Genomic DNA, 20,926 nt, shown 5'->3' with positions numbered 1-20,926 from the left:
AATACTGTAGTCAAGGAAGTGCTTTGTAACATTCAGTGCCAGGATGAAACAGTCCCATAACTTTAGGAGTGAGATTCTTTTAAAAAGTTGCTCAGTGCTTTCTATGATTTGGAAAAATATCTCTTCAAGTTTAAATAGGAGTTGGTTGTCAAAATCTTCCTTGAATAAACTGAGAAGAAGGTACTGCAAGACACTTACGACAAGGATCTTCCAAGCCTTAAAGACCTGAATCAAAGCTTACGGATATTGGTGGAAAGACTCCTATTTTGCTGTCTTGGGTTATGGATCAAGTTCTAAGTGAACAAGCTGATACTTGGTGTTTGATGAAGTCTTAGGCTGGTTACTGAGACAATATTCCACACAAACTTGTCAAAATGTTCTGTCAGCATTCTGTTTGTTCAAAATAATTTGTTTTTAGCTATTTTCTCTATGTTTTCCAGTATCAAGTGTGCTTGGTACTCATTATAACAGCAAGTTCCCCAATATCCTCCAAAATGTAAAATGCCAAACTAAGAATTAGTCTTTTTACACTTTGCAAAGAAGGCTTGAGGCAGAGGTCATTGAGATGAAAACTGTGCATTTATGAGAAGATGTTCCTGTATATATAGCTTCCATAATGTTTCAACACTTGCAGGGATTAATTTCCATTTATACACTACATAGATCCTAATGTGTGTAGGTTTCAGGTTCTGTGTCTGTTGTAGTGGATTTAAGTGGATACCAGAAGAATATTTAAAAAAGAATTTAGATATTAATTTTCAGTTAAAGAATGTTGTGATTTGATTTAAAAAGAAACTGCTTTCATGTATGATGTACTTCAGTCTCCTGTGATGAGACGGATTAGTGTGACGTTAACATCTTTTTATCTACTTATCTTAATAAGTAGATGTACCTCCAATAACCGAAATTTTATTAATCTTTATCTATCTTATATTGGTACCTAAGCAGCCCCTTCTTTCAAGAAGACTTGTGGAGGAGATCTTTGGGTACTCTTGTAACTGCAACAGGCAAAGAATGACAAAATCTGCCTGATGGCTGCCTAACAACAGTTGCAGAAAGTGCGCTAGCATGATGTGAATGGATTAAATAAGTTGAAACAGAAATGGACAAAAGAAAAAATTTCTAGGGCTTTGTTGGAGAAAGAGGACCATAGCTTTATAGATGCTAGGGTCAGAAGAGACCTGAACAGCTCATTGAGTCCAACCCCCTGCCCTGGGCAGGAAAGAGTGCTGGGGTCAGATGACCCCAGCCAGATGCCTATCCAGCCTTCTCTTAAAGACCCTCAAGGTAGGGAAGAGCACCACTTCTCTTGGAAGCCCGTGCCAAATTTTGGCCAGCCTTCCTGTGAAAAAGTTCTTTCTGATGTCCAGCCTAAATCTGCTCTCTGTCAGTTTGTGACCATTGTTCCTTGTTACCCCAAGAGGTGTCCTGGTGAACAGAGCATCTCTGGTTCCTTGTTGCACCCCCCTAATGAATTTGTAGGCGGCCACAAGATCACCTCTTAGCCTTCTCTTGGAGAGGCTGAAGAGATCTAGGTCCCTTAGTCTCTCCTCATAGGGCTTGGCCTGCAAACCCTTAACCATACTAGTGGCCTTCCTCTGGACCCTTGAGGTTATCCGCATCCTTCTTAAAGTACTGTGCCCAAAACTGGATGCAGTACTCCCTCTGCAGTCTGACCAATGCCACATAGAGGGAAAGTGTCACCTCCTTGGTTCTATTTATCGTGCATCCGCTAATGCATGATAACGTGTGGTTAGCTTTACTGATGATTTTGTCACACAGACGACTTACGTTCATCTTGGAGTCCACTATGATTTTGAGATCCCTTTCTGCTTCTGTGCTGCTAAGAGGGTCATTCCCCAGACAGTAGGTGTGCTGGATATTTTTACATCCTAGGTGCAGCACTCTGCATTTTTCATTGTTGAACTGCATCCTATTGTGTTCTGCCCACTTTTCCAAGCTGTCCAGGTCTGCCTGCAATCATTCCCTACCCTCCGGTGTGTTCACTTCACCCCACAATTTAGTATCATCCACAAATTTGGATACAGTACACTTCACGCCCCTGTCTAAGTCACTAATGAAGACATTGAAGAGTACAGGTCCAAGGACTGAGCCCTGCGGGACCCCATTGCCCACGTCCTTCCAGGTTGATACCGACCCGTCCACCACCACTCCCAGGGTGTGACCCCCAAGCCAATTTGCCATGCACTGGACTGTGTAATCATCTAAGTCACATCCTCTTAATTTATTTATGAGAATGGGATGAGATACCATATCGAAGGCCTTCCTAAAATCCAAGTAAATGACATCCACCTCTACTCCTGCAGCTAAGCGTTTTGTGACCTGGTCATAAAAAGAAACCAGATAAGGCAGGCATGAGCTACCTGCTACAAATCCATGCTGGTTGGCCTGCTGCATTATTTTGCCTGCTGGACTTGTGCAAATATGATCCTTAATAATTTTTTCAAAGACTTTTCCAAGGATAGAGGTGAGACTAACTGGCCTATAATTACTCAGATCCTCCTTCCTCCCCTTCTTGAAAATAGGGACTACATTGGCCCTTTTCCAGTCCTCTGGGACTTGACCCGAGCTCACAAGTACTCAAACAGCTGTGCCAGTGGTTCTGGTATGACACTGGCCAATTCCTTCAGTACTCTCAGATGCAGCTCATCTGGGCATGCTGACTTAAATGCATCCAGTCCATCAACTCTGCACCAAGTCAGCGTCAACAGTTGGTGGGCTGGTGTCCCTCTGATGCCCATCTAAAAACCCATTAGGACACTTGTCTTGACCCTTGTTCAGGAACACTGAGGCAAACTCATTGAAGAGCTCAGCCTTGTCCCCCCTGTCTGTCACTAATTGCTCCTGCTTGTTCAGTTGGGGTCCTATGTTGCCCCACGCCTTCCTTTTACTCTGTACATACCTAAAAAAAAAGACTTTCTGTTGTTTTTAATTTCTGTTGCCAGCCTCAGCTCCATAGTTGCTTCAGCCTTCCTAACTGCCTCCCTGCAGTCCTGTTTTAGTCCTGTTGTAGTAGTTAATTGAGTTTTATCATGACTAAGCTAAGCAGTGGTAATGATCCAGAAACTCATTTGACTTCTTTTGTTACTACATCAGATAGAGAATGGCACCCTATCTTACCAGGGAGGTCCAAGCGATCCATTGCTTGCTGAGTGAGGATTTGGCTAGATGGTATGCTGCACTGAAGTTGGCAATAATAAACTGGCTTAGCTTTTCCATAGAGGTATATTGACTGAGGTTTGGGGTAGAACCCTTTCCCACTGGAGCATGGCTCAAGGATCTGAAATACAGGGACAACCAGTCCTCGGACTTATGATACAACTGGTTCCTGAAAACCGTGTCTTAAATCAAAACACAGCAACTCAGAATCGATTTTCCCATAGGAAACAATGTTATAAATGGGGTATTGGTTCCTGAACCAAGGCCTGATACCCTATTTTCACCAAAAATAACCCATAATCTTATACTCAATCAATTATGGATGAGTAACATAGCTCCATTAACATATTTATATTGTAAATAGCAATCATATTGATTTGGAAGGACTTCTTTGAGGTGACTTTGCTGGACTTCTTGAAGGGCTCTTGGTTGCAGTCTCCTCAGGAGTCTTGGCTGCAAGTTTTTCTCGAGTCTTGTCTGCTTTCTTAAAGAAAGTGTCCAAGGAAGTTTGGACAGATATTTTCCAGGGAGATGGGCAATGCAGGGAACTTGTTCGCTGGCATGGCGTCGTGTTGGATCAAGCATTATAAAGTCGAAACTGATGTCAGAAAGTTGAAAGAGGGTGTCAATTTATAAATATTGTAAGTGCAAAATGTTGTAGCTCAAAAGGTTGTTAGTTGAGGACTGTCTGTATCCGCTATCATGTCACAGTGACCCAGGCTATAGGTCAAATAATGTCAAATACAGTCTAAGAGCAATACTCATACATATCTTCAGCTGCAATTGAAGCTTGGGTCTAGTGCCTCTAGCTAGCTATTGTAGCAGGGACCACAGAGATGATAAAAAAAAATCCTGGAGACTGAAACAAAACATGTAGGACTGAATAAGATCTCAGCCCCATCACCGACTGGCCTGGCTAGGAATGTGAAGTGAGAGGTGGCACTTCTGGGTCTTGGCTTTTACTGCATAGACAGTTATCCTGGAACAGGCAAAATCCTGTACTGGGGCCAGTTCATGTTTTTTTGCCTCAAATGTGGGGCTCCATAAAAATACAATCTAGCTGAGGCCTGTGGCTTCACTCCTTCTCCCTGGTGATGAAGAACTGGTAATATAATGTTTCTGCAGGAACATGGACACATCTGGCACAACTCTATGGGATTCTGATTCAGTAAATTGCCTACCTCACATGCCAACCGCATGTTTTTGTATAACCCAAATAAATCTGATAAACTTGGTCAGTGAGCAGACTCTGCTTCAATGCAAGCTACTTTTTCTAGTTTGGAGAATGTGTAAGTGTTCACACAATTTAATCATTCCAGTGGGCAGCCTGCATAGACATTTTTCTTTCTAGTGCTGGGTGGGCCTTCTTAGTGGCATGCTACATCTGTGTCAAGTGAGGAGCCAAACCTATTGAGAAATTTTACTGGTTCCCTGAAAGCTTGGAAAAGGTCTTGATTCAGGAGAGCAGAGAGATTTGAAGACTGAATGTGATTTATGAAATCCTATGGCTTCTGATGTCCTAGAGCCAAAACCAGAGGGGACCATCATGTCGATTTCTGGCAGGCAGATGCAATTTCCTGCTTTGATGTATGTCTTAATCCCAGAGTGCATCATCTGTTTTTTATATTGGGCTTGACCAAGAGGATATATTACCATTTTAGGTATTGGTAGATTTTCCTTTTAACTGACAACTGAGAAACGAAGTTTGCTACCCTGTTCAGCTTATTTCAGTTTGTCATGAAGCCATTTAGGTTATGCACTGCATGCAGTTCCTTTCCAGACATTGAAGGATCTCTGTGTTAACTTCTCATTTTTTGCAATGCAACACTCTATCTAAACCAAGGGGAATCTATGGCCCATGGGCCTGATCTGCCCTGATTATCCAGTTCCTGATGCTGCTCCTAGGATAGAAGCAGACCCATGTGTAGCACATGATGCATACCAGACTGGCCTCATGTGTAGAGCCCAGGATGTGCGCTGCACATGATGCTTGCCCCTACCAGTCTAGAATGTGCTGCATATGACAATCAGTCTGGCCAGTCCAGGACTACAGTGTCTGTGTGGGGCCAGTCTGACGTGTGGCATTTAGTGCCCATTCTAGCTGGCCCAGGACCAGCACTGCATGTAGCATACTCCCTCAGTCTTTTGCAGGGCAGGTGCTGCATGCATTTTGGGTCCCGGACTGGTTAGAATGGGTGCTATGTGTACGGAATCTGGGGGAGGTTCTGTGGGCCAGATCCAGCCTGTAGGGTCAGTCACATGCCATTCAACTGGTCTGGGGACTGGCCCCACTCCCCTCATCTGGCCCAGGGGCGACGTGTAGGGGGTGCATGTACCCACTGAGCATGGCAGAGCACCCCCTACAAAAAGGCGCTGACAATACTGTTGGCAGTGCCTGCGGGGGTCGCCATCCCCCTCCTCCTTCTTCCAACACTGCCGGCAGCATCTGTGGGAGCTCCCACTGCTCCTGCCATTGTGCTCCCTCCACCATCGTGCCCCCCCAGCCGCTGGGGGCATGCGTTGTTCATGATCTGGCCTGTTAGATAAGTTTGATACCCCTGATCTAAACTGTATTATAATTTATAGTTGGGGCTGGTTGCACCTGTCTTTAGAATCAAGATGTGACCCAAAAAGTGCAAGGTAAGAAAATTGACGGTGAAATACTTGGTTTAGCAAGGAAGTAGGAAGGAGCAACTCTTAGTAGATAAGATGGAAATCAACTCATAGAACTTGTCAAGAAGCTGGTCACAGTTTTCTGCAGAAACAGCACATCACCTGTCTTTTGTCTATGAGAAGTAACAGGCCCCAGCTAGATCAGATTTTTATGAAGAACAAGTTTCTGCGATAAATCTGATCAGTTGCAGACAGGTTTAATACAGCCTTTTGCTCTACTGACTGACACCTCAGACAAAACCTTGAGTGAAGTCTTGTTCCAAGGTTTCCAAGTCCACGAATATCTTTAATACATGCAGGAAACTAGTGGACAAAGCGACATGGTACTCCCTCTCATATAAGAGTGGCTATTCATTGGGCTATGAGAATGCTAAAGGTACCCCTTTTTGTTTTAATCACTGTTCATGTGACTGAGCTGTTTCCATAGGATAAAGAAGTTAAATGCCACTTAGTGGCATTTATGTAGTATGTGGTGCTCTGGATGAAATACCTTTCAGAAAAGGATGATTATTATACCTTCCAGTTTTCTCCCTCTTCCCCCCGCAACTGGAAGAGATATTGGGATATTTGGTGAATATGCCAACATACCTCTTTGGGGAGACAGGTATTTGAGAGAATGTACTTTTAACAAGTGCTTCTGATCCTCAGCCAACATATCTTGAGTGTATCCAAGGCTACTTGCTGTCCCGACATAAACAGGAAGAGGAAGCTGAACAAGGGAGTTGGCTGATGAGTTTGCAGAGCTGCTGGCCATCATCTTCATCAATTCATGGCAATCAGGATAGGTCTTGAGTGATTGAAAAAAGGCAAACATAGGGCCATATTTAAGAAAAGGAAAAAGGATCCAGGGAACTACAGGCTAGTCACCCTCACTTCAGTCCCTGGAAAAATTGTGGAGCAAATCCTCAAGGAATCCATCCTGAAGCACTTGGAGGAGGTGAAGGTGATTAGGTGAAGGTGATCCAGTCAGCATGGATTCACCAAGGTCAAGTCATGCTTGACCAACCTGATTGCCTTCTGTGACGAGGTGGCTGGCTCTGTGGATGTGGGGAGACTGGTGGATGTGATGCACCTTGATTTTAGCAAGGCTTTTGATATGGTCTCCCACAACATTATCACAGGCAAGCTAAGGAAGTACAGGCTGGATGAGTGGAGTGTAAGGTGGATAGAAAACTGGCTGGAGCATTCAGCTCAGAGGGTAGTAATCAATGGCTCAATGTCTAGTTGGCAGCTAATATTAAGTACAGTGCCTTAGCGGTCGGTCCTGGGGCCAGTTTTGTTCAGTGTGTTCATCAACGACTTGGAAGATGGGATGGAATGCACCCTCAGCAAGTCTGCAGATGACACCAAGCTGGGGAGAGTAGTAGATATGCTGGAGGGTAGGGCTAGGATTCAGAGTGGCCTGGACAAATTGGAGGATCGGGCTAAAAGAAATCTCATGAGGTTCAACAAGGACAAGTGCAAAGTCCTGCACTTAGGACTGAACAATCCCATGTACCAGTACAGGCTGGGGGCTGACTGGGCAGCAGCTCTGCAGAAAAGGTCCTGGGGTTACAATGGACAATAAGCTGAATATGAGCCAGCAGTGTGCCCTTGTTGTCAAGAAGGCTAATCACATGTTGGGCTGCATCGGTAGGAGTGTGGTCAGCAGGTCAAGGGCGGTGATTATTACCCTCTATTCAGCACTGGTGAGGCCACGTCTGGAGTACTGTGTCCAGATTTGCTGCCCCCCCCCCCCCCCCCCCCCCGGAAAGGATGTGGACAAATTGGAGAGGGTCTAGCAGAGGGCAACAAAAGTGGTTAGGGGGCTGGGGGATATGACTTATGAGGAAAGACTGTGGGAACTGGGCTTATTTATTCTAGAGGAGAGAAGATGGAGGGGATTTAATAGCAGCCTTCAAACTACCTAAAATGAGGTTTGAAAGAGGATGGAGCTAGACTAATCTCAGCGGTGTCAGATGACAGAATAAGGAGCAATGGTCTCAAGCTGCAGCAAGAGAAGTTTAGGTTTAGAATTAAGAAGAATTTTCTGAATAGAAGGGTAGTAAAACACTGGAACAGATTACCATTCTTGGAGGTTTTTCAGACTGAGCTAGATGAAGCCCTGGCTGGGATGATCTAGTTGGGGATGGTCCTGCTTTAAGCAGGGGTTGGACTAGATGACCTCCTGAGATCCCTTCCAACCCTCATTTTCTATGATTTCAATGCTTCTAAGGCAAAAAGGGAGAGAGACTGGGTAGGCTACTGCAAACAGTAGTTACTCTCAGGTTTTGATTTCTTGAATTGATGCCTTGTGAGGTGGTAAGGGCATTATGATCATTCTTGAACTTGCATCTTCCATGAGGACTTCTTGAAGGGGGCATGTTCTTTTGTTAGTTTATTTGGTTTGCATCATGTAAAGGGTGTTTTGCTCAGGTTTTATTCTTCACACAAAGTACTCTTAGTGTCTCTGCTGCTGTTTTAACTACAGCAGCAGATTGAAGTTTAGGAGTCATTGACCAGTTTTACTTGTACTGCTTGGAAATCTGTAAGCAGTATTTCAAACTCATGTTTCATTATACTGCTGTTCTGGAAAGTTACGCAGCAATGGATGAATGTATGGTGTTCCTTGACTTCGCTGGTGCTGAGACTGGTTTTATATTTTCTGATGACTAGCAGGTTTAGTTTGACTGTAGAACTGGTCAGCCTTTCAAGTCATGCTGCATGTTTAACCCTAAAAGATTTTTATTGTTTGTGGCTTTTTAAAACAGTAGCAATTTTGGTTTATAATGGAGATCTGACTTGGGGAGACTTGTTCTAACTGTTGAAGTCTTGAAATATAATTTGTAGATTATAATTGCTGCCTAATATGATTTTAGACCCTTACTGACAATCTATTTAGCTGATACTGTACTTTCTTTGTAAGGTTATTTTTGGGCGCTAACCTTTTCATTTGTTGGGAATGAAATGTACATTGTAATAAAAGGGATTTTTAAAAGAGTTAGATGATGTATTAAAGGTAACATTTGTGCACAGTTTTATATAGCAGTAGCAAGAGGAGTAGTATTAAAACCCTGAAGTTATTTCTAGTATTGTCTGAACATAATTTGTTCTTACTCTCTGCTTTGTGTGTCTGTTAACGGAGATGATGCAGTATATTGAAAGATTGGTTTTGTTCTCCAATTTCTTTTATATCAGTAGTGCATGACCTAATGCAAATCATTGTCTCCAGAAAGCTTTTTTTAAAAATCCTTGGGTATATAAAAACCAAGGCATCAAATATGACTGATAAATCACAACACTTTTTGTCTTTCAATAAGCTTCAAATACAGTAACCTAAAACTAAAATATTAAGCAGAGTTTTGAAAACCTGCCAGAAATCTTTCTTTTCTTGTTCAGCTGTTGACAAATGAGTATGGGCCAACATTGTCATTTAAAGATCTCTTGAGAGTGCAGTGTGCTAGGTTTAAAGATAGATGGTGCAAAACTGCAAACTTTTGCAATACAGAGATGGATTGTCCTTCCGTGCAGTGTAAAAATGTGGGATTTGTTGATAGGTGAGTGTTAAAAATTTAAGAATTTTTACAGTCTATATATCAGATGGAATTATGTGTAGTGTTATGTCCTGAGTGCAAAAGAGTCTGGGAACTCCCCTCTTTTCCTTTCCCTCTCCTCCCCAACAACTTTTTCGTATGCCAGTCCATAGGGAAGTTTAGGGAGTATGAGAAAAGAGGGAGCTTAAAAAAATTAAAGTTCTTGGAACATTATCCATCTTTTTGTAGGGATATGTGTGCCTGACTAAACCTAACCTTTTTTCTTTTCTCCCTCCAGTACACAGAGCAATCTACCCTTGTTGACTAGGCTGTGTTTTAGATATGCTTCTTCTCTCCTGTCATGCTTTTTTGGGCAGTGGGAATGGTGAAAAGTGGACTAGGAGACTAGGTTGAACTGAAAAGTTTTACTTCTCCCCTCATGCTCATTAGAACACTTCACTGGCAGTGAATTCACCGGATGGATTTATATTTTTCTGCTGCTCTGGGCAATTGTGATTCTGAGAGAGAGAACTTCCATTTTTTCAAATGTATTTATTTTAAGCAGACGGGAATCAGAAGTCTTGGATTTTGTAGCAAACTGATGCTATTTTCTAAGAGTGAAAAAGGATAATATTGTTAAAGTATTAGAGTGGAACTTGGGAGGTCTGGGTTTAGTTTGGGACTTAGACATACTCATTGTGTACCTTAATATGTGTTAGGGTGTGAATAGAAGTAACTCCTGAACATTTTCAAGTAGAATGGGCTTGGAAATATTTCAAAAGAGTATTGTTTCAGCTGTGGGGCATACCACACAGCCCCTCTAGTTCCCCTGGGTGGGAGAGCCACAGGTCTCCAGTCAGGGGGTGCTTTGTGACCTGTAGCTTTGCTTTCCACCTGCCCCACAGGGAGGGGAGCGCAGTGGTCTGCTAGTGAGGTGGTAGCAGGAGTACCCTGCCGCCTGGATTCTGATTCTAGTCCCACGTTTCTCCAACTTCCCCCTCTCAGTGGAACAGACAGAGAGAGGGAATTGGGCCTGGATAACCTAGCTCCAGTGGCAGGGGTGGTGTAGGGGAATGCCCTCAGGCGTTGACAGAGGTTTAATGACCCGGCAGTGCCTGTCAGGTTGTCTACCCTGCTCTCCTGTGGAGGTGGGTTTCTGGAGGACCTATGTTATATCTGCACAGGAACAAAGAACCCAAATCAAAATGCTTCTGAATAGTACTTCACTTCAGAGTGTTTCAGGCACTCTTGAAATGTTTTAAAGAGCTTATATGTTTGTACATTTGGGCCTCTGAAATTTTTCAAAGGCATTTGAAACTTCAGTTCTTACTGGTTTGCACCCTTACGTGATCTCATTATTACAAGAGTAAATGCATTAACATTTACAGGTTTCCCTCAATTTATGCAAGTTTTGTATATGCAAATTAACTCTTATGCGATCACCCTTTTTCTACCCAAAATTCCTTATATGTGAGGTAAATTCATTTGTATGTGATCAGAGCTCCACTTGTCTCCATTCACCCCAGCCCTTGGGCTGCACCCTGCCGTGGTGCAGGCAGGTGGTATCGGCTGCCCCCGGGTCTGCTGCAGCAGCTTGGGTGAGTGTAGAGAAGGGGAGGTGCGGGGCACGCTGCAGCCCAGCGGCTATAGGCCTCTGTCATGGGCTGCTCCTGCAGCTACTGCAGCAAGGACTGGGGTGAGCGGGGAGAAGCAGAGGCCCTGGGCTGCAGCAGGCAGTAAGGCGGCAGGAACTGAGAGTGGACGCGGGACAGGGGGCACAGCTCTTGCTGTTACATGCTCCCCAGGAGGGCTGTGGGGCTGCGCTGGGTTCTTCCTGGCGGGGTGTGGGCTCCTGTATCTGCACATGGGACAACAGCAGGCTGCCACTGCAGGCTGGGGCTGGCGGTGCCACTGGGCTCTCCCTAGCACTCAGTGGGCAAGTTGTGGGGGCTATGGTGAATTTTGGAGTGGCAGCAGCCCCCATCCCAGTTCCGTCGCTGCTGCCCACCTGGAGCTCCTGGAAGAGCCTTGCTTGCACTTCAATTGTCAAAAATGTGATGGGTAGGCAGAAGGAGTTCAGAAATCTTTAAAACAGGTCAAACCAAAAATAAACTAATTCCCCCCCCCCCCCCCCGATTTATATCGTGTATTACAAAATAATCCAACCCTCTTTCCCCACCATGCCACATAATTTCATTTCTTGGAGTCTGACTCATGATTTTTGAACTTTGGGGAAATTACTATATTGAGAGGGATCGTGTTCTCCTTTGAGTGAATGTTTTTGTTCTCTCATGGGTGTGTCACCCCTGAGTTTGGGTTGCAGACTTCTTGCTTTAGCTGTACCTACAGTGTACACTCTAGTCTTGCCTCTTCTTATGCCCCAACACCAAGATAATAAGAGGTAGTTAGTGCGTGCTTTCTGCTCCTTGCTTCCTCTGTTTGGTTGGTTGGAGATGCTTTTTCTTCCTGTTCCTAGTAGTTTTTGACCCTTGATAAAATATTTAAGCCTGCTTTTATTTCCTTATTGCCAGGCTGTGGTCTTGAACCTGAGGCCTCAGCATGCCTGGTATAGCTGCTCATGTTGGTCTGCTATCTCCATAGCAAGCTGGGGTAGATTCAGGTGGCCAGAACCCACTCCATCTGGACCTAGCCATACACCCAGTCTCTGACAAGGAGTGGTCAGCGAGGGTCAGCTGACCCTTCACCCCTTTTGGTATAAACCCCTGACCCAGAAAAGAAAGTGGACAACAAGGCTCAACCTTCTACCTAAGTTTCTGCCTCTCTTGACTCTTTGACTCAGCTTGCCCATGGATATCCAAGTTTGGTCTGACCCCTTGGCTCTCTGATCTGACTCTGGTTTGATCTCCTAAATACCTGATTCATCTATCTTCCTGACCCTGTGCTTGCCCCAAAATTCTAGATTTTTAACTTGGTTCCCCAAACAGATCTTCTTGCTCCTGGCTTCCCTACATATGGACTCTACACACTCCCTTTGCATCTTAGCTGCTTTTTGTGACTTTGGGTGACCCTCAGATCTGACTTGGTGCCTGAACTGCACCATGCCTCTGTGATGCTGTGCCATATGGCACAATCATTTTATGGTATCTTAAAAAAAAACAAAACGTCCCTACCCTCTTTGGGTTGAAATTTTTGCTGACTTATTTGTGAAGTGGGTGTGGTTTTTATTTTTTATATTTTCCTACCTTGGAATATGTCCAGGGCATGGCTTTGCCAGAGCTCTCTACTTTACTGGTCTTTGGGCTTCACATCCTGTCACCTCATTTCATAGCTGGATTCCTGCACCTGATGGCAGAGGAATGTCATACCCCCAAATAGCTGCTCTTTCCTCTTTGTAAAAAATTGAGAAGGTGTAAAGACAGAAAAAACAAACATTATCTGCTCTTTTTAGATAAGTCCCTAGGCTCTGTATCGGACTAGGTGTCAAGAGGCCTGTCTTGGCAAAATATACCACCGAGTACTCTCCATGCAGAGCAACCTCATCTTCAAAACCAATGAGATCCATATGGCTGTAGTGATTTCAGTCAAGATCCAGAGGCAGGTTGTCAAGCAGAGAAAAGCCTTTAGTCTTACCATCGTAATGTTGTAAGTCTGATGCACCAAGACCTCCTTGAAAGAGAGATTAACCCAGTATCTTTTTGGTCTGGGAGCTCTGGTAATACAATCCTTCACCAAATCTTCTTGCCTTTCATGTTTGGAGAGGGTTGTTTGAAGGTCTTGAGTTAGTGCAAGAGACCAAAAGAACATGTATAGCACTACATTTCAGTAATAAGGCCTGATGCCTCAGCATTATAGTCCACCAAGGGGTCTGTTGCTTTTCTACTACCTTTTGAGGCAAAAGACATATTGAAGCTACCATCAGTTCAGCGAGGGGCACCATTTTTTCTTGACATGTTGAAGCAGTCCCAGATCTGCAGTCCCACAGCACTGCGGAGCTTCATTGACTTCTCTGTGCCAAAGAGCTTACTGGTACCGGATCCTCTTAGAGTAAACCAGGTAGTTCCATCACTGTCATGGCACCATTTTCCAGTACAACTTTTCTTTTACTTGTGCAAATCTGTCATTAGCACTGGCTGCTGCTTCTTCTTCTTCTTTTTTCTTTTGTATAGAGGACCAGTGTAGACAATGTTCTGTCCCCAAAGTCACCACCACCTCTGATGTTGCCATGCCATACTTATTTGGAGGAGGAGCAATGTCAATCTTATTGGGACATATATCACAACATTGCAAGGCAGTAGCCACTGGGATGTACCCTGATGCTGGCACAGTTAGTTTAGCTCAGACTTCACCTCAATCAGAGGGTCTACAAGCCTCATTCCAAGTCCTCATCTAGGACCGTCTTCTCCAGATCACCATGAGTATGCAGTAACAAGGTACAGAATGAGATGGTTCCTGAGAGCCCTCTTGAGGTAACCACAACACTTCGAGGACTTAGTGGGTTTTCAAGAGCTAATGACTTAATGTGCTTGTCTACCATGAAGGGTGATGACAAGAAGTATATAGTATTCTGTAGAGGAATGGAATATTTATATTGTAACCTTGACTCTGTCCTTCTTTAGACGTTTTAAATGGAAAGGCTAGGCAAAAGGTTATGAGAGACTTGGAAATTGGACCAATTTAATAAATGTTCTCATTCATAAACCAGCCTGCAATTCAGAATTCCAAATGATTAGGTTCACATGGGCTGATGCAGCTTCAGGTATTATGAAATGTTATCTGACCTAGTTGACACTTCCCTTCCAGAAAGAAGCAGGGAGGACTTAATGTCTCTAATATCAGCAGGCAAACTGAGATGGCATTACAAACCACTTTGGAAGTAGTTGACATTACGGCTAGATCCATGGTGTCAGTAGTGATGATGTGCTGCTTTTTGTGATTTCAGGACTTCAGCTTCCCTAAAGAAGTCGAGTTAACAGTTGAACTTTCCTTTTTGACTCTGAGACAGGTATGACATTATATATATTAGAGCCATGCTCTGTTTGCTAGGGGTATTCTCTGCCTCATACAAGTACAGGTTTAAATATCAGTAATATTTGATTATTGCACAGAGGGGTCTCATTCTTTTATCTGAATCTTTCCCTGCTCTACCTGTACAACTAACCTTGTAGCTTGGCACATCTCCCAGGAATGCCAGAAATTTCATAAGAAAAGCCAGTAGTTGATATTCATATGTATTTACTTCCAGCTCCAGACAGTGGTTTGACTGTGTGGTTGTGTGTGGCTAACACCAAGCTACATTTTCTTAATTATTTGGACAGTTTTTCTATTACGTGAGCCCAAATTACTTCTGGCTGGTGAGTCTTAGATATGGTAGTGACTATTTGATCCAGTCACTATTGTCAACTATCACAAGCTGTTTGCCCTGTCCTTTTTTTTCAGGGACCCTTCTCAGAGGAGACTTGTGGAAGAGGTTTGCATCTTCCTAGAAATAGAGGTTAAAGAGAGTTCTGCATCTCAGGGGAAAGGAGTTCTACATCAGTAACTTCTTGTTCCAAAATGTGAGGGAGGATGGTGATTGATCTTGGCCCTAAGAAAACTCAATGCCTCTTTTTTAAAGACCTTTCAACTCGCAAGGGGCTAACTTTTTGTGTGAGCTCTTATGGTAGTATAAAACCACCTCCATTGCGTGGTGGATCAGCTACATTACAAGAATCTACCTGTTTCTGGGGTCCTGAGAGTTTTTGTTTTGTTTTTTTCACCAGGATCCTCCATAGTTGTCACTGATCCAAGAGGGCAGAGGAGTGCGGTGCACCCTTGCACAATTGATTATTAAGAGACTGTATGTTCAAACAGGTATCGGGTAACCTTTAGAGGACAGTGAGCCTGTTCCTGTCTTTAGGTCTATGATTGGGGGGCTGAAATGTCCCTGACTGCTACTGCTACCGCATAGTCTGCCTGCCCTGGTTGTTGCTGCATCAGTGGCATTGTGGGGGTCAGTGCACATGGCTATTACTGCTGCTGCCAGGGTATGGAATTTGGGTGGATACCATTCTGGTACACCTGCTAAGTTGGCACCTGGGACTGGTACCTTATTTGTCATACAAAATTGGGGTTGGAAGGGTCCTCAGGAGGTCATCTAGTCCAGCCCGTTGCTCAAAGCAGGACCATCCCCAGCTAGATCTTCCAAGCCAAGGCTTTGTTTAGCCGGGTCTTAAAACCTCCCAAGGATGGATAGTCCACAACCTCTCTGGGTAAACTATTCCTGTGTTTTACTACCAATCTAGTGAGAAAGTTCTTCCTAATATCTAACCTAAACTTCCCTTGCTCCAACTTGAGACTGCTGCTCCTTGTGTCATCTGTCAACACTGAGAACAGTCTAGATTCATCTTCTTTTGAACTCCACTTCAGGTAGTTGAAGCCTGCTATTAAATCCCCTCTCCATCTTCTCTTCTCTAGATTAAATAACCCCAGTTTCCTCAGGTTCTCCTCACAAATCATGTGCCTCAGCCCCCTAACCATTTTCTTTGCTCTCCACTGGACTCTCTCCAATTTGTCCACATCCATTCTGTAGTGGGGGGCCCAAAACTGAACACAGTACTCCAGATGTGGCCTCATCAGTGCTGAATAGAGGGGATAATCACTTCCCTTGACCTGCTGGCAACACTCCTACTAATGCAGCCCATGATGCTATTAGCCTTCTTGTCAACAAGTGCACACTGTTGGCTCATATTCAGCTTATTGTCCTCTGTAACCCCCAGGTCCTTTTCTGCAGAGTTGCTGTCCAGCCAGTCAGCCCCCAGCTTGTTCTGGTACATGGTATTGTTCCACCCTAAGTGCAGGACTTCGCACTTGTCCTTGTTGAACCTCGTGAGATTTCTTTTGGCCCACTCCTCTAATATGTCTAGGTCACTCTGAATCCTAGCCCTACCCTCAAGTATATATCTACTATTCTCCCCAGCTTGGTGTCATCTGTAGACTTGCTTAGGGTGCACTCTATGCCATCTTCCAGGTCATTGACGAAGATATTGAACAAAATGGGCCCTCCACTTGAGACCAGCTGCCTAGACATCGAGCCATTGATTACTACTCTCTGAGCCCAATGCTCCAGCTAGCTTTCTATCCACCTTACAGTCCATTCATCCAGCCTGTACTTCCTTAGCTTGCCTCTGGGAATGTGGTGGGAGACTCAAATGCCTTGGTAGAATCAAGGTATACCACATCCACTGGTGTTCCCCCATGAACAGAACCAGTCATCTCATCATAGAAGACAATCAGGTTGGTCAAGCATGACTTGCCCTTGGTGAATTCATGCTGACTGTTCCTAATCACCTTCTCCTTCTCCAGGTGCTTCGAGATGGATTCCTTGAGGATCTGCTCCATGATTTTTCCAGGGACTGAGGTGAGGCTGTTTGGTCTGTAGTTTCCTGTATCCCCCTTTTTCCCTTTTTTAAATATGGGCACTATGTTTGCCCTTTTCCAAACATCTGGGACCTCTCCTGATTGCCATGAGTTTTCAAAGATGATTGCCAATGGCTTCGCAATCACGTTAGCCAACTCCCACAGCAACCTCTGGCCCCATGGATTTATATATGCCCAGCTTTTCTAAATGGTCCCTAACCTATTCTTTTGCTGCTGTTGGCTGCTCACCTTCTCCCCAAACAGTGCTGCCAAGTGCAGTAGTTTGGGAGCTTACCTTGCCTGTGAAGAATGAGATGAAAAAGGCATTGAGTACTGATCCTTTTCTGCATTCTCTGTCACTAGGTTGCCTCCCTGATTCAGTTGTCCCTTCTTCAGTGTTACATTGTTGCTGCACATGGGCTGCGCAGCCAAAGTGGATATGGCCACACCCACTCCTCCCCATCCTGGATCTGCCCATGGGCATACACATAATGTTTTGCCTTAGCAAAATTGTCTCCCTACAACACAGAAGGGAGATCAAAGACTGGGTATTCAGGGCCATGTTTGTACATTGGGGTTATTTTATGATAGTCCATTTTACTATTTGAGGTCTTGGTTCTCTTCTTGGTATTGCGGAAGGAGCTTTAGTTCTGTCATGTCTTCAAATCTGCATTTACTAGATTATCTGCTGAGTCTGAAACATACTGGACATCTCTGTCAGCATCCATCTGGTAAGAATCACAGCCTACTTGAAAGGGCAATCAGTGTTCTTGTTCCTAACATACCTCAGGTTCCTCAAAGACTTATTTAATGTCTTTCTTCAAATGAGGGGTTCAGACCTGATGATCTGTTTAGGTCCCTTCCGACCTAAGTACTATGATACTATGAGGGATTTAGTTCAGCAGTGGAACTTGTGTTTGGACCTTGCATTGCTTATGGGAATGCTGTACACTTGAATGGCAATATATTCCCTCCATCCTTTCGTGAAAACTGCCTTTCTGATGTCAATCACATTAACAAGAAGAGCAGATGAGATCCAAACTCTTACTGCTCATCCCTTGCCACACCATAAAATAATTTTGAGAACCCACCCAAAGTTCTTATCCAAGTTGATTATAGACTTTCATTCAGGGCAGCAAATCATCATTAATGTGGTCTCCTTTTTTTTTTCCCATGAAGTCTCATTCTACCTGAGCTGAAACTTTGTGCATTCACTTTGTAAGGAGAACTGGCCTACTACCTGCACAAGACTAACTCTTTTAGGAGGTCTCAAGAGTTGCTTGTCCCCATGGCATAGACAGATAAAGATAAGAGTAGTGTTGTACTTTAGAGACTAACCAAATCAAAGATACATAAACTACTTCATTGTTTATGAAAGTTTATGCATCTCTGATTTAATTAATCTGTTAGGTGCAATTCCATTCTTCTTTCTGTCTGACTTCAGACTAACATGGCTGTCTACCTCCCTGCTTACAGAGATTCATAGATTTATAGATGTTAGGATGGGAAGGGACTTCAGTAGGTCATCGAGTCTGACCCCCTGCTCTGGGCAGGAAAGAGCACTGGGGTCAGACAACCCCAGCAAGGTGCTTGTCCACTCTCCTCTTGAATACCCCCAGGGTAGGGGGGAGAACCACCTCTCTCGGAAGCCCATTCCAGATTCTGGCAACCCTTACTGTGAAGAAATTCTTCCTAATGTCCAACCTAAATCTGCACTCTATCAATTTGTGACCCTTGTTCCTAGTTACTCCAGGGGGTGCCCTAGTATATAGAGCATTTCCTATTCCCTGTTGCCCTCCCCGATGAATTTATAGGCAGCCACAAGATCACCTTTCAGCCTTCTCTTGTGAAGACTGAAGAGATCTAGATCCCTCAGTCTCTCCTTATAGGGAGGCCTGCAGGCCTCTGACCATACAAGTGGCCGTCCTTTGAACCCTCTCAAAATTCTCCGCATACGTTTTAAAGTGCAGTGCCCAAAACTGGATGCAGTACTCCAACTGTGGCCTGACCAGTGCCACATAGAGGGGAAGCATCACCTCCCTGGACCTGTTCGTCATGCATCTGCTAATGCATGATAAAGTGTGGTTAGCTCTGTTGATCACTTCATCACATTGACGATTCATGTTCAACTTGGAGTCAACTATGACTCCAAGGTCCCTTTCTGCTGCTGTGCTGCTGAGAAGGTCATCCCCCAGCCTGTAAGTGTGTTGGTGGTTCTTTTTGCCCAAGTGCAGCATTTTGCACTTGTCTTTGTTGAACTGCATCTTATTTTGTTCTGCCCATTTTTTCAACCTGTCCAGATCCTCCTGGATCCATTCCCTACCCTCTGGTGTGTTAACTTTGCCCCATAATTTGCTATCATCTGTGAACTTGGACAGGGTGCTCTCCACACCCTCATCCAAGTCACTGATGATGATATTGAATAGCACCGATCCAAGGACTGAGCCTTGTGGGACTCCAGTTCCCACATCTTTCTAGGTCGATATCGACCTGTCCACCACCACTCTTTGGGTGCAACCCCTAAGCCAATTTGCCACCCACCTGACTGTAATCATCTACATCACAGCCTATGAGTTTATTTAAGAGAACAGAATGAGATATCATATTGAAGGCCTTCTTAAAGTCTAGGTAGATGATATCTACCTTGATACCTGTGTCTAAGCAGTTTGTGACCTGATCATAAAAAGAAACAAAGTTAGTCAGGCAGGGTCTACCTGCAATGAACCCATGCTGATTTCCTTTCAGCATTATTTCCCCTGCTGGGCTCCCACAAATAGGATCCTTAATGATTTTTTCCAGAATTTTCCCAAGGATAGAGGTGAGACTAACTGGCCTATATTTTCCAAGTTCCTTCCTCCTCCCCATCTTGAAAATAGGGACCACATTGGCCCTTTTCCAGTCCTCTGGGACCTGACCGGAGCACCATGAGTGCTCAAACAGTCATGCCAGTGGCTCTGCTATGACACTGGCCAATTCCTTCAGCACCCTTGGATGAAGTTCATCCAGGTCTGTTGATATGAACACATCCAGCTCCTCCAAGTGCCCCTTCACTAAGTCTGTGCTAACAGCTGGCGGGCTGGTGTCCCTCCTGTGTCTGTCTGTGATTCAACTGGGAGATTTGTCTTGGTCTGTGTCTAGGAATACAGATGCAAAGAACTCATTGAAGAGATCAGCTTTGTCCTCCCTCTCTGTCACCAATTGCCCTAGTTTGTCCTGTAGGGGGTGCTATGCTATCCTGCGCCTTCCTTTTGGTCCCTATATACGTGAAGAAGGACTTTGTTGTCCTTAATGTTTGTCACCAGCCTAAGTTCTAATCCTGCTTTGGCCTTTCTAACTGATTCCCTGGAAGTGTGAGCCAGGGAGGTATGCTCCTCCTTGGTAGCTACCCGCTGTTTCCACAGCCTGTATACCTCTTTCTTTGCCCTTAGGCTTTCCTGGACTTCCCTGTTCAGCCAAGAAGGTTTCTTGGCATCTTCACCTCCTTTTATGCGCAATGGGATTGTCTCCTGCGCCCATAGGATCGCTCCCTTGAGGAATGACCACCCTTCCTGGACCCCCATTTTGCCAGTGCTCTTCAGCTTTAATGCCCCACTAACTAATCTCCTGAGCACACTGAAGTTAGCCTTTCTGAAGTCTAGCACTTCCACCCTCCTGGTTAGTTTACCCACCCTTTGCTGGATCGTGAACTCAATCAATCAGTGGTCACTATCCTCTAGGTTACCTTGTACCTGCAGATTCCTCACCAGGTCATTCCCCTGTAGCTAACACCAAGTCCAGCAAGGCATTTCCCCTAGTGGGATTGTATGTATCCTGTGTTAGATGGATGTCCTGTATGCAGGTTAAGAACCTATGTGAGCTGTTAGATTTGGCTGACTGCTTCTCCCAGCAGATGTAGCTTAGGTCACCCATGACAACCATATCTCTTAACTGTACAGCCTCTGAGAGCTGTCTGGAGAATTCCAGGTCTAGCTCATCCTTCTGGTATGATGGTCTATAGTAGACCCCCCACTACCCTTTCCCCATGATTCCTTATATCCTGACCCACAGTACCTTGGCTTGGCCCTCCTCTGATCCCAACTTGATTATAGAGGATGTATATTGTTCCTTAACATAGAGAGCAACACCCCCTGCCTTTTTCCCCCCACTGTATCCCATCTGTACAACCTGTAACCCTCATTGCCAATACCCACTCGTGAGTAGGGTCC

General features: G+C 44.5%; 1 protein-coding gene across 13 annotated transcripts in view; it reads left to right on the top strand.

Annotated features, from left to right (window-relative positions):
- FOXP2 (forkhead box P2) overlaps positions 1-20,926 on the top strand; it is a 686,563-nt gene that overhangs the window by 10,893 nt on the left and 654,744 nt on the right. Inside the window, exons 2-3 of one of the 13 annotated variants that reach the window (XM_059725964.1) lie at positions 14,266-14,328; positions 16,668-16,722. The exons of 10 other annotated variants lie outside the window; for them this stretch is intronic. The gene's annotated coding sequence lies outside the window, so the exon portion shown is untranslated. The remainder of the gene's footprint in view (positions 1-14,265; positions 14,329-16,667; positions 16,723-20,926) is intronic. 2 more of the 13 variants (XM_059725967.1, XM_059725966.1) reach the window with 2 other exon arrangements.

Source organism: Alligator mississippiensis, chromosome 4 (genome assembly GCF_030867095.1).
Source record: "Alligator mississippiensis isolate rAllMis1 chromosome 4, rAllMis1, whole genome shotgun sequence".
In the NCBI taxonomy this organism is placed as follows: Eukaryota; Metazoa; Chordata; order Crocodylia; family Alligatoridae; genus Alligator; species Alligator mississippiensis.
The sequence above is the reverse complement of the archived record's forward strand: the minus strand, read 5'-3'. Positions and strand labels throughout refer to the sequence as shown.